Raw genomic sequence first — 12060 nt, forward strand, 5'->3', positions numbered from 1 at the left:
GAGGAATCAATGGAGGCGGGCTGGTGAACCGAAGACTGTATCCAACGCAAACAATATTCAGCACCTACTTGTCCTGAGTAATTTTTCTCCACTCTGCCAGAAAAAATTGAACGCTTTCCCCCACCGGAGCGGGTAACGGATGTAGGGGAAGTAACAGCTCAGGGTCGAGACCCGGCCGCGCCCTTGTTCGCTGTAGAGGACTGCTGACCTCCTCTACCCTTCTGGCGCTTCTGGAAGGGCCTCCGGAACTGCTGCTGTTGTTGCTGCTGCTGTCCCGAAGCCTGTCCTCGTCCTTGGCCCTGCGCCCCGAACCGTCTCTGGAACGGGAGGTAGGCTTTCTTTTCTTTGGGCTTCTCCAAGCCTTGTTCGCTGTAGAGGACTGCTGACCTCCTCTACCCTTCTGGCGCTTCTGGAAGGGCCTCCGGAACTGCTGCTGTTGTTGCTGCTGCTGTCCCGAAGCCTGTCCTCGTCCTTGGCCCTGCGCCCCGAACCGTCTCTGGAACGGGAGGTAGGCTTTCTTTTCTTTGGGCTTCTCCAAGCCCACAGCCGTCAGAGTCTCGGCCTCCGCCTTCATGCGGGCCATCTCATCATGTTTTCCGAACAGGGTCTCCCCCGAGAAGGGCAGATTAGCCACTCGCTGCTGGGCCTCCGGCTTGAGTGATGTGAGCCTGAGCCAAGCATGGCGTCGCTGGTTGATCCCATGACAGTAACCATGGGCCGCCAACAGAGAACCATCCGCCGCCGCGCTGATAACCTGGTTCGAAACCAGCATCCCTTCCTTCAGGACTTCTAGGAAATCCTCCCTCTTATCTCGTGGCAGGAGTTCCGTGAACTGCTGGAGAGATTCCCACAGGGAACGATCATACCGTCCCAGCAGAGCCGTATCGCTAGCGGTCTTCATGGCCGTAGCCGCCGTCCCACAGGCCTTCCTGCCATTAGAGTCGATCCATCGTCTCTCCTTATCCGGAGGCACGGTAGAAGACGGAGAGGTAGAATTATGTTTTCTGGCTGCCGTCACTATAACGGAGTCCGGAACAGGGTCAGTCTTTAGAAAAGCCGGGTCGTAATCCGGTGCCCGATACTTCTTCAGCAGACAGGATGGAGCAGCTCTCGTCACTGCAGGCGTGAGGAACAGCTCCTCTGCTGGCTCTACCAAGCCTGGCACGAGCGGTAGTAGAGGGCGAGACAAATGCTTCTTGTGAAGTGTCTCAAAGATCACGGACGTCGTAGGTGTGGGAGCCGTCACCGTGATTCCTAATTTCGCTGCACCCCTCAGGAGAACATCCTGGAATGTGATGATGTCATCCACGGGAGACACCCTAGTCCCCGGGGAGTCTGACAAGGTCGGGGAGTAGGACCTGGTTCTGGAAGAGTCCGTCCAGGACCGTGATCCGCGCCTCCTGTGGCGCCGTCTTGACCTCGTAGAGGATCTGTGACGACTGCGCGACCTCCCTCTCCGTCCGGAGCGGGATGGCGACTTCCGTGGCTTTGGTCGTCCTGCCGGTTCACCCGGGACAGGAGACTGTGGCTTGGATGGGCCCCTCGGCCGAGGGGTCCCCTTAGAGGGGTCGGGTACCTGGGCAGGGAAAGCAACCTTGGAGGAAGCGGGGGAGGCTTGTCAACCGGCAGCTGAGGTTGAGGCTGAGGCTGGGGCTGAGGTCGAGGTGGAAGAGGGGGCGGGGTAGGGACCCGCGGAGGAAGTCCTCTCGGCAAAGGAGGTGGAGGGGGAGGCGTCGCTGTCCCCGGCTTAGGAGGGGTATACACAACGGAGTACACCTAGCCCGGTGACCCGCCCTCCTTATCAGGCTGGGATGTGGGAGAGTCTCACCTAGGCACTTGACGCCTGCCAGACTGACTCCTGGCACCCAAACTCCTTCTGCTCCGCTCCTGCGTCGACGAACGGCGACCCGACGGCCACTCGACGTCGAACTGCGCTTCCTCGACGGCGAACGCCTGTCCCTCGACGGCGAACGCTGCGGCCTCGATGGCGACCTCCATCGCCTTGACGTCGATCTCCGTCGCCTCGACGGCCTGTGCCTCGACGGCGATCTCCTGTGTCGTGACGGCGACCTCCTGTGCCTCGACGGCGATCGCCCCTTCGACGCCGAGGAGCCCCTCGACGACGACCTTCTCCTTTTCGCCGACGGCGAACGGCGGTGTCGCCACGACGGCGAGCGCCGATGCCGGGCCACCTGTCGACGTCGAGTCCTCGACGACGACGAAATCGTCACCGGTGATCTCGACGGCGGTCTGTTCAGATCCCTCGACATCGAACGTCGACGCCGCTTCGACCCAGAGCCCTGGGGAGACGGGGAACAGACTGTAGTCATCCCTCTCGACGCCGTAGTCGGTGCAACCGACGCCGACGGAGAATGGGGACGCTTGCTGGACTTCCTGCCTCTGGGGAGCCCCCCAGAGGCCTCAGCACTGGCAGATGGCACCTGCCCAGACCCACCTCGTGCTTGCAGTCTTCTCTCCTCCATGCCTTGGAGCCTGATCTTCTTTCTGTCTCTCAGGGTCCTGGTGGTAAATTCCTGGCAAATCTCACACTCTTCAGGGTTATGAGAGGAGGGAAGGCAGAGGATACACACTTCATGTGGGTCAGTCTTGCCCTTCTTCCTGGAACACTCCGGGCATTTGTCAAATAATGCTGGCATATTCGACAAAAAGACTGCCCCACCAAAGAAGAAATAACCAAAGTACTTTGAACAAAGCACCAAAAACACTTGAAAAAAGTGAGAAAATTACAAAAACAAATCCCAAAAGGGAGAGCTCAATGCTCCAGGGTCCTGCTAGCAGGAGCCAGAAAAAAGAACTGAAAGTAAAAGGGACCTGCAGTGCATTCTGGGATACTGTGAAGTTCTGGAAGGTTCTCTTAAAGGCACAGTATCCTGTTTTGAGCCACATAATGGCAGCTTATGGGGCTTGTCTGTCCAGGTCTTTCTCTCTATCATTCCAGAGGGTTTTTGCTGTTAAAGCAAGGGAAATCTGGACAGGCTTTGCTGCTTGTGGATTTTTGGTGGAATTTCTAGTTGAAGTACTGGACAGTGTAGCCTGTGGATATAGGCTGCATTATCTGTCTTTAAATTCTCTCTTAAGTGTCTGTGCAGTTCTGCATTTTTCGACACCGTAAGAGATTATTTTTGATTGCTCCGGGGTCCACGCACATGGGCGGGACTATTCACTAGATTATGACTATACACAGAGATCCCCTACTACAGAAGTTTCAATTTCTTGGGAGAGATAAGAAGGAACTCCCAATTTTTGTTGAATTTAGGTGATCAGTATTCAACCAGTTTTCAATTTGGAGGGCCTCTAAGATTTTTGAGTAGAGAGGTTTCATTAGGAGAGGAATTCTTGAGGAATAATTGAGTGCTACCAGCATACTCTTGATGCGGTTAACTTGGTTTCCTAAGGATGGATACAAGTATTTCCACATAGGGATTGCACTATGTTGGAGGCAGAATGGAATAGTGTGGAACTCTATATTGTAAGATAACAGACAAATTGAGAATTTCCATTTGAATAAATTGTGATTTGTTTGATAAGAAGGGGGCAAATCAGTTCAAAACGACCCTGTTGATACCCATTTGATCTTTCATGGTGTTGATCAGACTGGAAAGATTGAAAGTACTGAAGGCAGTAGAAAAATATAAAACCACAAGGGATGCAAGAATCAAAGGGGTTGAGAAAGCGAAGAACATCACGGGCCATCTTTAAGACAGTAGTCTTCATGCTACAACTCAGTAGTCTTCATGCTACAACTCTGCTGAAATCCCGATTGAAACTCATGCACTATTTGGTTATCTATGATGTGTGTAGATTGGCTGAGAAAATATGCAATTTTTAATCATCTTCGCTAAGATTTGCTGATATATGGTGGAAGTTGCTAAGATTACTATCATCAGCTGAGGGTCTCTTCAAAAGTAGTGAGATATGGTCAATTTTAAGGTAAGCCAAGACAAATTGGCTAAATACTTCCAGTATCATTAGAGTGAATTCCTTAGCAAAACTATCAGGAACAGCTTCAGTGAACTGACGTGAAGTTTTCACATTGGCAATAGTATTAGGTAGCTCATTCTCTGAGACTTCAGAAAAAATAGAACAATTTAGTTGAGCCTTGCTGTTCAGGGTGTTTGCGATTTGGAGATCACCTGGTGGTAGTGAAGAGTGTTCAATGGATTTGACTTTCTCACTCTGGAATTCTGAAAACGCTTCACATCTGGATTAAGGGTCATCAACAGAGAAGACTGATGGGGCATTATTGGTGTATTAGAGAGCCCTGGGAAAAATGAAAACCAGGAGAAAAGGATTTGGTAATTCCAGGTCCACATAGGTATCCCACATTCAGGGGATAATAAAATCATTATAGCCAGATTTAGGTACTGGGAAACAAACAGAAATGGAGACGCCGCCCGCCCACCCACCACCACCAGTATTCTTGCACCTAAACTGTGCAAAATCAAAATAAGAGCATATTTAGCATTAGCCAAGGGGTGACCAATGTAGGCACAGAAGGGCTGAATCCAGGCCGTGTTTTCATAATAATCGCTGATTATGTAAATGATTTCCATTTAGATTAATAGTATAAACACTTTTCGTGTTGAAACAGTAAAATCTGGCAAGGAATCCTATATGGCTCACAAAACAAGTATGGCAATATGAATCTCGTACCAAAAAAGGCAGCTTTAGGAGAACATCAATTTCTAACAAGCATTTGCAATGCAATAGGTCTCGCATTAGGAAAGTTTGAGCTATTGGTATTGTAAATGGCAAAGTTTTTATTTATGTTTTTTTTTTTTAAATAGCTAAATTAATAGCTTCGTCATTTACAATGCCAATAGTTATAACTTTCGCAAATGTGATACCTATAGCATTTGTAATGCAATATGTTTTGTATTTACAAACCGCGAGAGGACAAAAAAATAGCTCCGGACCACCGCCTCCTCCCAGGCCTTCAAAAGAGACCTCAAAGTTCTCCTCCTCCAGAGACACCTCCAAAAGTAATTCACGTCCTCTTGCTATTTGTGAGGAAGACTTCCCACTACTGATCATTTCTACTTTCCATGACCATGGAAGTGCCTTCCCAGTGTATGCCTGTGATTGGAGGGTCTGCCTTTTTGCAGTATTTTCCATGTACTGGTGTTCGGTGCCCTTTTGTAACATGCACACACCACTCTGCCCTTGTAACACACGGCTGCTACCTCTCACATGTCTTTGCCTTTGATACTTGCACAAGTGCCACCTTGCCCAGGTAACGCTTGTTCCTGAGCCTGAGTGTCTAGCACTTATTGCAGGACTATACCTCTAATTATACTCTGTTTTCTCTTATAACTGCACACTTGTCACTTTCATTTCCTCTTGTGCACTTTTGACTACCTCATGTATTTTGGTTGCTCACAATTTTTACTCAAGTATTTTGTTTGCTCACGATTGTCACTATTACCTTTACTACCCATGTATTCTGGTTGCTCACAATTTTTACTCAAGTATTTTGTTTGCTCACGATTGTCACTATTACCTTTACTACCTCATGTATTTTTGGTTGCTCATAGTTTTTACTACCTCATGTATTTTGTTTGCTCACAATTGTCACTATTACCTTATGTAAGTAACGTATGTTTTTGCAACCTGTTCTTTTGTAATGTTTCTCATTATGTTTCATTTCTGTTCCTAATGTGAAGCGCTCTGACGCCTTCGGGTAAAGTCCGCGCTATATAAAAATGCATAAATACATAAATAAATAAATACCGCCTTCGGGTAAAGTCCGCGCTATATAAAAATGCATAAATACATAAATAAATGAATACCGCCTTCGGGTAAAGTCCGCGCTATATAAAAATGCATAAATAAATAAATAAATAAATACCGCAAATCAAACATCCTCGTCACTCTGCCGGCCTGCGACCAGGAAGTCAGGCAGGCCGGCGCGACAACCGGAAACAGGAAGTAGGAGGGCGGGAGCCTACCCCGCCTCCCACGGAAGAGCCGCGATTGTTTGGAGCACCGGAGCAGGCAGGAGCCTACCCTGCGCCCCGGTGCCGAAGGAGGGAAGAAGATTCCTGCTGCCGGGCCCTGCAGCTGAGGAGAGCCGCCGCACGAAGGAAGCCGGTGAGTGGGTTGCTGAGCTGCGGGGGGGGGGGGGGGGAGCATGTGTGTGCGCGCGCGTGTGCAGGGGGGTGGGCTGTGTATGTGTGTGTGCGTGCGTGCGTGTGTGTGTGTATGTGTCTTGGAGTGCGCGTGTGTCTGTTTAAGGGAGGGTGCGTGTGTGTATGCAGTGTGTGTATGTGCGCATGCGTGAGTGTAGAGTGTTTGTGCAAGGGAATGAGGCAGGAGAGGGGCACGGCGCCGTGCGCGCTCACGAGGTCAAAACCGAGCAGATCTGCGCTCGTGCACCCTCTCCTGTCCACATTCCCAAAAACGGGTAGCAATAGTTGTCGAAGCACACTGCAATCAATGCTTACGCATTGAATGCAGGTCGTGCTTCGACCTAAAAACCCACAAGGAGAGATGGGGGATTAGTTCCTATTCATCAAGAGCTGTGGGTAATGGCTCGGTGACTTACAGATAATCTAAATTACTCCAAATGTAAATCTGTCCTGTCACTATTCTTGGATTCTATTCCTAAAGTCCAAAAAATAGTATGGGCTTGGCAGTGAACAGGGGACCATATGAGTCCCAGATAGGCTAATAGGAACAGGAAAAAGAATATGCCTAAAGAAAAAAACATTTTTCCTTAGGCATGGAAATATTTTTCTTTCATCTAAGGAAGCAAGTGGCCTGCCTATTACCAAGCTGAAGTCTCACCTTCAGAAGTAAGGAATGTGACAAGAAAAAATATATGCAGCAGAAATTGAAGAGTTCAAGGTAATTGTATCTGCTCTCTAAGGACCCAGAAATGACAGAGATCTATGAGAAGAAGACAAGTGTTACATTAAGTTGAAGTGGATGCTTTTCTGTTGCCCAGGAGGATAATGCTAAGATCAGAGCCGGAAGGAGGTTAATCATTCCAGCTTTTCTGGACTCTCTGCATAGACCCTGTTCATACCTGTTCATCATACTGAAGAAGTGAAGCATGGTGATTGAACTTTACAGACCCACAGATCCCTTGGTGTACCAAGAAGGAAAGTCTAGTCTCCAAAATGAGACGTTTTGTGCAGCAAAGATGATCTCCTATTAAACAGAGAGCAGGATGATTGTTGTTCACACAACACTGCTTCTTCCTTGCTTGCTTTCTGATCTAGCATTATCTGGAATCATTACATAGCTGATAAATAACACTTATGGGCATCTTCCAGAAGCTTGATAGTAAACGTAAAGAAATAAATAAAACAAATATAGTTTCACAGAGTGGTAGTAAAAGGTTCTTGAAAACACGGTATTGGAGGGAATACATTTACATTCATACACCCAGAGCACTACAAAAAGTCTTTTGTTTGTCTGCTGATTAATGCAGGTCCGATTCTATTGATGAAAGGTTCAATAATGCAGCAGTGGTTGCATTGAAAGTCGACACATGTTTCGTCTTAGACAACTTTTTCAAGGCTGCAAGTTCAATGAATACATACATCAGTATATATCATTATTCCAATAGGAAATTTGCACAGTGTGCTACCCCATCATGCTTTCATTCCATGATAGTTATATTACAGGAAGCATCAAGTCACCAATCCAGACCAATAGAGTACAAAAAGACCAAAGCTACAGTTGATAGATAGTAGTAAGGCCAAAAAACATGTTGTGAGGATCACCAAAATATGTGCACATGTACAGAAAATGTCATTGAAAAAGTTGTGATATATACATGCTTAATAGTGGCGTAAGAGAAAGGCAAAGAATAGGAATGGTTGTGCCAGCTCTTACAGTTAGTTTACATTTAAACACATGGACATAGTGAAAGTCAAAATGTTTTTAGAAGTATGCAGACAAATTCTTTTTTAGTTCTTGTTCTGCCAGAAGAAATGGGTTAAATTTCCTTTTCTACATCTAATGATGAACAGACCATTTCTGAAGAGCACCTGATATCTACATACAGTATTCTCTCTAAGTCCCTTTGCCCAACTATCTTTTTCAAATTACGTTTTTTAGGGCTTAATGCATTGCTTTTTCCTCTCCCTTTGGTTTATCCATATTTTAAATTACTATGCTTCTTTTGTTCTTTACCATATCTTCAAATTTCTACGGCACTTGTGTAACCATCATTATGATGTTTCAATATCCTCCTTTGTCTTTTACCTCTCATAATCAGGCAAAGTATATACTAGAAAAATACCCTGCCGTATTAATACATGACTATAGGAACAAACATGAATACTCATACAAGTAATGATTCATCAGTATCTAAGAATTTCCATGCTTACCGTATCTAAGAATTTCCATGCTTACCATCAAATAGTTATGTTTCCAAATCTTGTACCAACTGCAAGATATATCATGATTGATGATAACCAAAGTCTAAAACTGAAACTAATGGGAGCACATTGGTTCGAAGCGCTCCATACGCTCGCTCCAAGGGCTAAATAAATCACTTTATCAACATTCTTAAAAAGCTTGCTTAGACAATAGAATGGTGAAATAAAAGTCATAAAAATGTTGGTACGAATCAGGTATTTGGGACTGAATTAAACTTGAGACTGATTTTCTTTAATTAATCAATATGGGGATGTTATTAAAGAAGTCACCTTCAGATTTTAAAATGAGTGCAGTGTGCATGATTGGTTTGCTTCATGGAGGAAAGACCAAAAGTTTACCGATAAGAAGCGCAATAAATGGTCCTCTTTCCAATGATGTTGTTCATTAAAGGTCTTTAATAATCTGTTGTGTGTGGAACTGTACCCTGGTCCTCTTTTAATTATTTCAAGCTTTGTATAATTGCGTAAGTGATGGAGGCCTCTGTCCAGACGTTTTGAATTCTGTGAAAATTGTAAAATGTATTATGTCTTTGACTTTTGAGAGGGAAACCTTTGAGTTAGTATGTGGAAAGAATGTGGCTGCAATAGTGGAAACAAGTTATGAATCAATATTATTGGGAGTGGCACAATAATACTGAATTTTAATACCAACCAGCAACTATATTGGCTCATCCATATCAATTACCACTATATCATCAAGGTAAGAAAGAATACGGAAATGTAAAGTTTCTATTCTTAATTCCACCTCTAAGTATCTTAAATATATATCATAGCATTATCAAGGTACGTAGATAACTTCCCTATAAATATGTACACCTTGATGAAATAGTAGTAGTTGATATTGTGGAGTTAATATTTTCATATTTTTCACCTCGATATAATGACATGCACCCTTTGACTGGGACTCAGAAATTAGCATTAATGTACCTAAACGAATATTTTCATGAATATATTCTCAACCATATCTATTTCTATTTTGCTAACTCAGTGAGAAAATGTTACACTAACAGAAGTGCTGAGTTTATAATATGTGATAGTGAAACATTCAATTTGATTTTTCTGTACAGCAAAGGCCCTGTCACACTGCAAGTGCTCTGAACTTAGTTAGCACTGCCTGGGACTAGCAACTCATGTTGCATTTGTCTGGAGCCTCCAGTGTCTCTTTTTTGCATTACTGTACATAAAGGAGACTTGCTGGGAGTTCAGATGGGAAAGGACAATTTCTGCCCTTAGACAGTATTCTTTAGGTTATCTCCTTCCTGCTTGTTTCATGAATGCTTTTCATCCTCAACATGCTGTCCTTCAGCAGAGAGCAAAATACATATGGGTACTTATATTTTTAGCCCATTCTAATCTAGCCGGGATTGTGTTTGCCATTCAGTTTGATCAAAAGCACAGAGACTGCAAGAATTAGCCTTCTCTACAGTCTACCTTGTCTATCAAGTTTACAAAACTTTCTTGCAGCTTTTCCAGGGTACTCCAGAGCCTTGACTGCAAAGTGGAAGAATTTGAAAGTCTACAGTTTCATGTGTATGCACCTACATCCTTCTAGGCATGTATCCTGAAATATTTTCTGAGGATTGAAATGTGCTGAAATTGAGTTACTGGTTAAGGGAGGTGAAAGCCCCACTCAGGCCCCAACCACAATCCTTGTCAGGGTAAACCACAAAAGTCACTAATTTAACCTGTGCTTAACTCTCTGGTAGCTTGGCACAAAATTACTCAGGCTTAATTTGCAGACAATGTGCAAATTATTTAAGCAGCACTCAAACAGTAATAAAGTGAAAACAAAAGAGAAGACAAATCCCAAACCAATTTAGAGACATTATGTAAATTTCAATAAATACAAGAATATAAGAATGACAAATATCTAATCAGTAGAATAGGAGCTATGCAATTACAAGGTTTCAGGTAAGTTTAGCACCTAAAAGCACAAGGTGCCACTCACGGTCATCTGGGCGTGCTAGACCTGGGAAATGTCCCAAGTTCAGGCCAGGGAGGTCGACAAATAATGTGTGCCTACTTTGGGATGACACTAGAGCTCTTCTAGTATCACGTTATCTGAGTGTTCTAGACGTCGGTAGGACTCGCGACGCCACCAGGTAGAGCACCAACGAACTTTTACCAATGACTGTATAACCAATTCTCAAAAATTATTGAAATACTGGCTGTGCATCAACCACTACAAATCCAAGTTCAGGCCAACCACAATGGGACAGGCTAGTCTAGTTGAAAAAGTTACCTTCTCAAGGTCCACCGAGAAGAGTTCAGTTCACGGTGGGGGAGGTTGGAAGGAGCAGGGATGGCATCATGGATGGTTGTTGGTGGAGTGCCAAGAGCAGGCATCATGGGCGGTCATCTCTATAGTGCAAAGATCATTCATATTGGCGGTCATTGCGGGATGTAGTTGCTGTAGAAAAAAGTGCATCTCTTGCATTGCTGGTCATGGCTGATAGTCGCAATAGCGCAAAAAGTCAGGCTCACAAGAGCCTTGTGTTGATGGCTGTCGCAGACGGAAGAGTGCTGCTCCAAACTGGCCTGTTTGGGTTTGCGAAGAGTTCAAAACCACAGGAATTTTTAAAGAGGAATGCACTCTGATCCCAGCCAAGGGCCCAGAACCTGAGGAAGTACATCTTGGGGGTCAGGGACTAACTTTAGAGGCCAACAGTGCTCAGGTAGGTCAGTTGCAGCTCCAGGCAGGTCCAGTGCAGCAGGTCTTGTGGGCAGTTGCATGGGGGAGTTTTCTGGAGCTTGTTGTGTCCAGCTAACTGACCTTTGGAGTCCCGCAAGTAGCCTGGGGTGAAGGGAACATGTCCAGTCTTCATTCTCTGTGCTCAGGCCTCAAGCAGCAGGACATTACTCTGGTGACAAGGCGGCCTCAACCAGCAGGACAGTCCTCTGGGGAACAAGGCAGTCCTTCCTCTTGTAATGTCTTCAGGTCCAGGAGTGTACTAAACAGTGGCACTAGAGGCCAAAACCATATACCTGGTGCCAGCCTTTGCAGTTGGGGGAATTCCCTGTATTACCCCCACATTTGTTTTTGGAAAATTCTTACATTCCCCTGTCAAGGTTCCCAAAAGGGGTGATAACAAATAACTAGTTTCAGGTTCCTTTGTGTGTGCTGGAGGCACGCTCTTTGAAGTGTAGGTGGTGGTGGGTGCAATTCTGCCCACATCTATCCAGGCAAGATGGCCCATCCTGCCCACACACAGTACCTTTAGACTCATTGTCTGGCAGCAATACACAAATCCCAGTAGCAGAACAATTCTCAGTCATGTGACCAAGGATGCTGGCAGAAGGCACAGATGGTTAGTACAACAAAATGCCAACCTTCTGAACAAGTTACAGTTTGTTTTATTTACATTATAGATGTGTCCAATGTGTGGAAATTAGGATGCCCTGATGAGAGCCCATAGAGAATCCGTGAGGCTTGAAACGCGTCGGCAATTGCTATTAAATTAGCAGAAAGTGGAAAAAGGATCAAAAAAGGAATATAATTGATTCAGGATTAAGCTTAAATTAAAATGATGAAATAGCTTAATTGATACCCAAATTGAGCCATTGCTTAATTATACATGGCACATTGGTCTGTTTTGATATATCTATGTTTTTGTAAAGTTTCTGTGCAAAAATATAGTGTATGTTAAAA

At 45.1% G+C, this 12060-nt stretch overlaps 1 protein-coding gene across 6 annotated transcripts in view; it reads right to left on the reverse strand.

The window, feature by feature from the left end:
* Nucleotides 1-12060, reverse strand: part of MAP3K20 (mitogen-activated protein kinase kinase kinase 20) — a 1120268-nt gene that overhangs the window by 425516 nt on the left and 682692 nt on the right. The window lies entirely within an intron of this gene.

Source organism: Lissotriton helveticus, chromosome 3_1, assembly GCF_964261635.1.
Source record: "Lissotriton helveticus chromosome 3_1, aLisHel1.1, whole genome shotgun sequence".
NCBI lineage: Eukaryota > Metazoa > Chordata > Amphibia > Caudata > Salamandridae > Lissotriton > Lissotriton helveticus.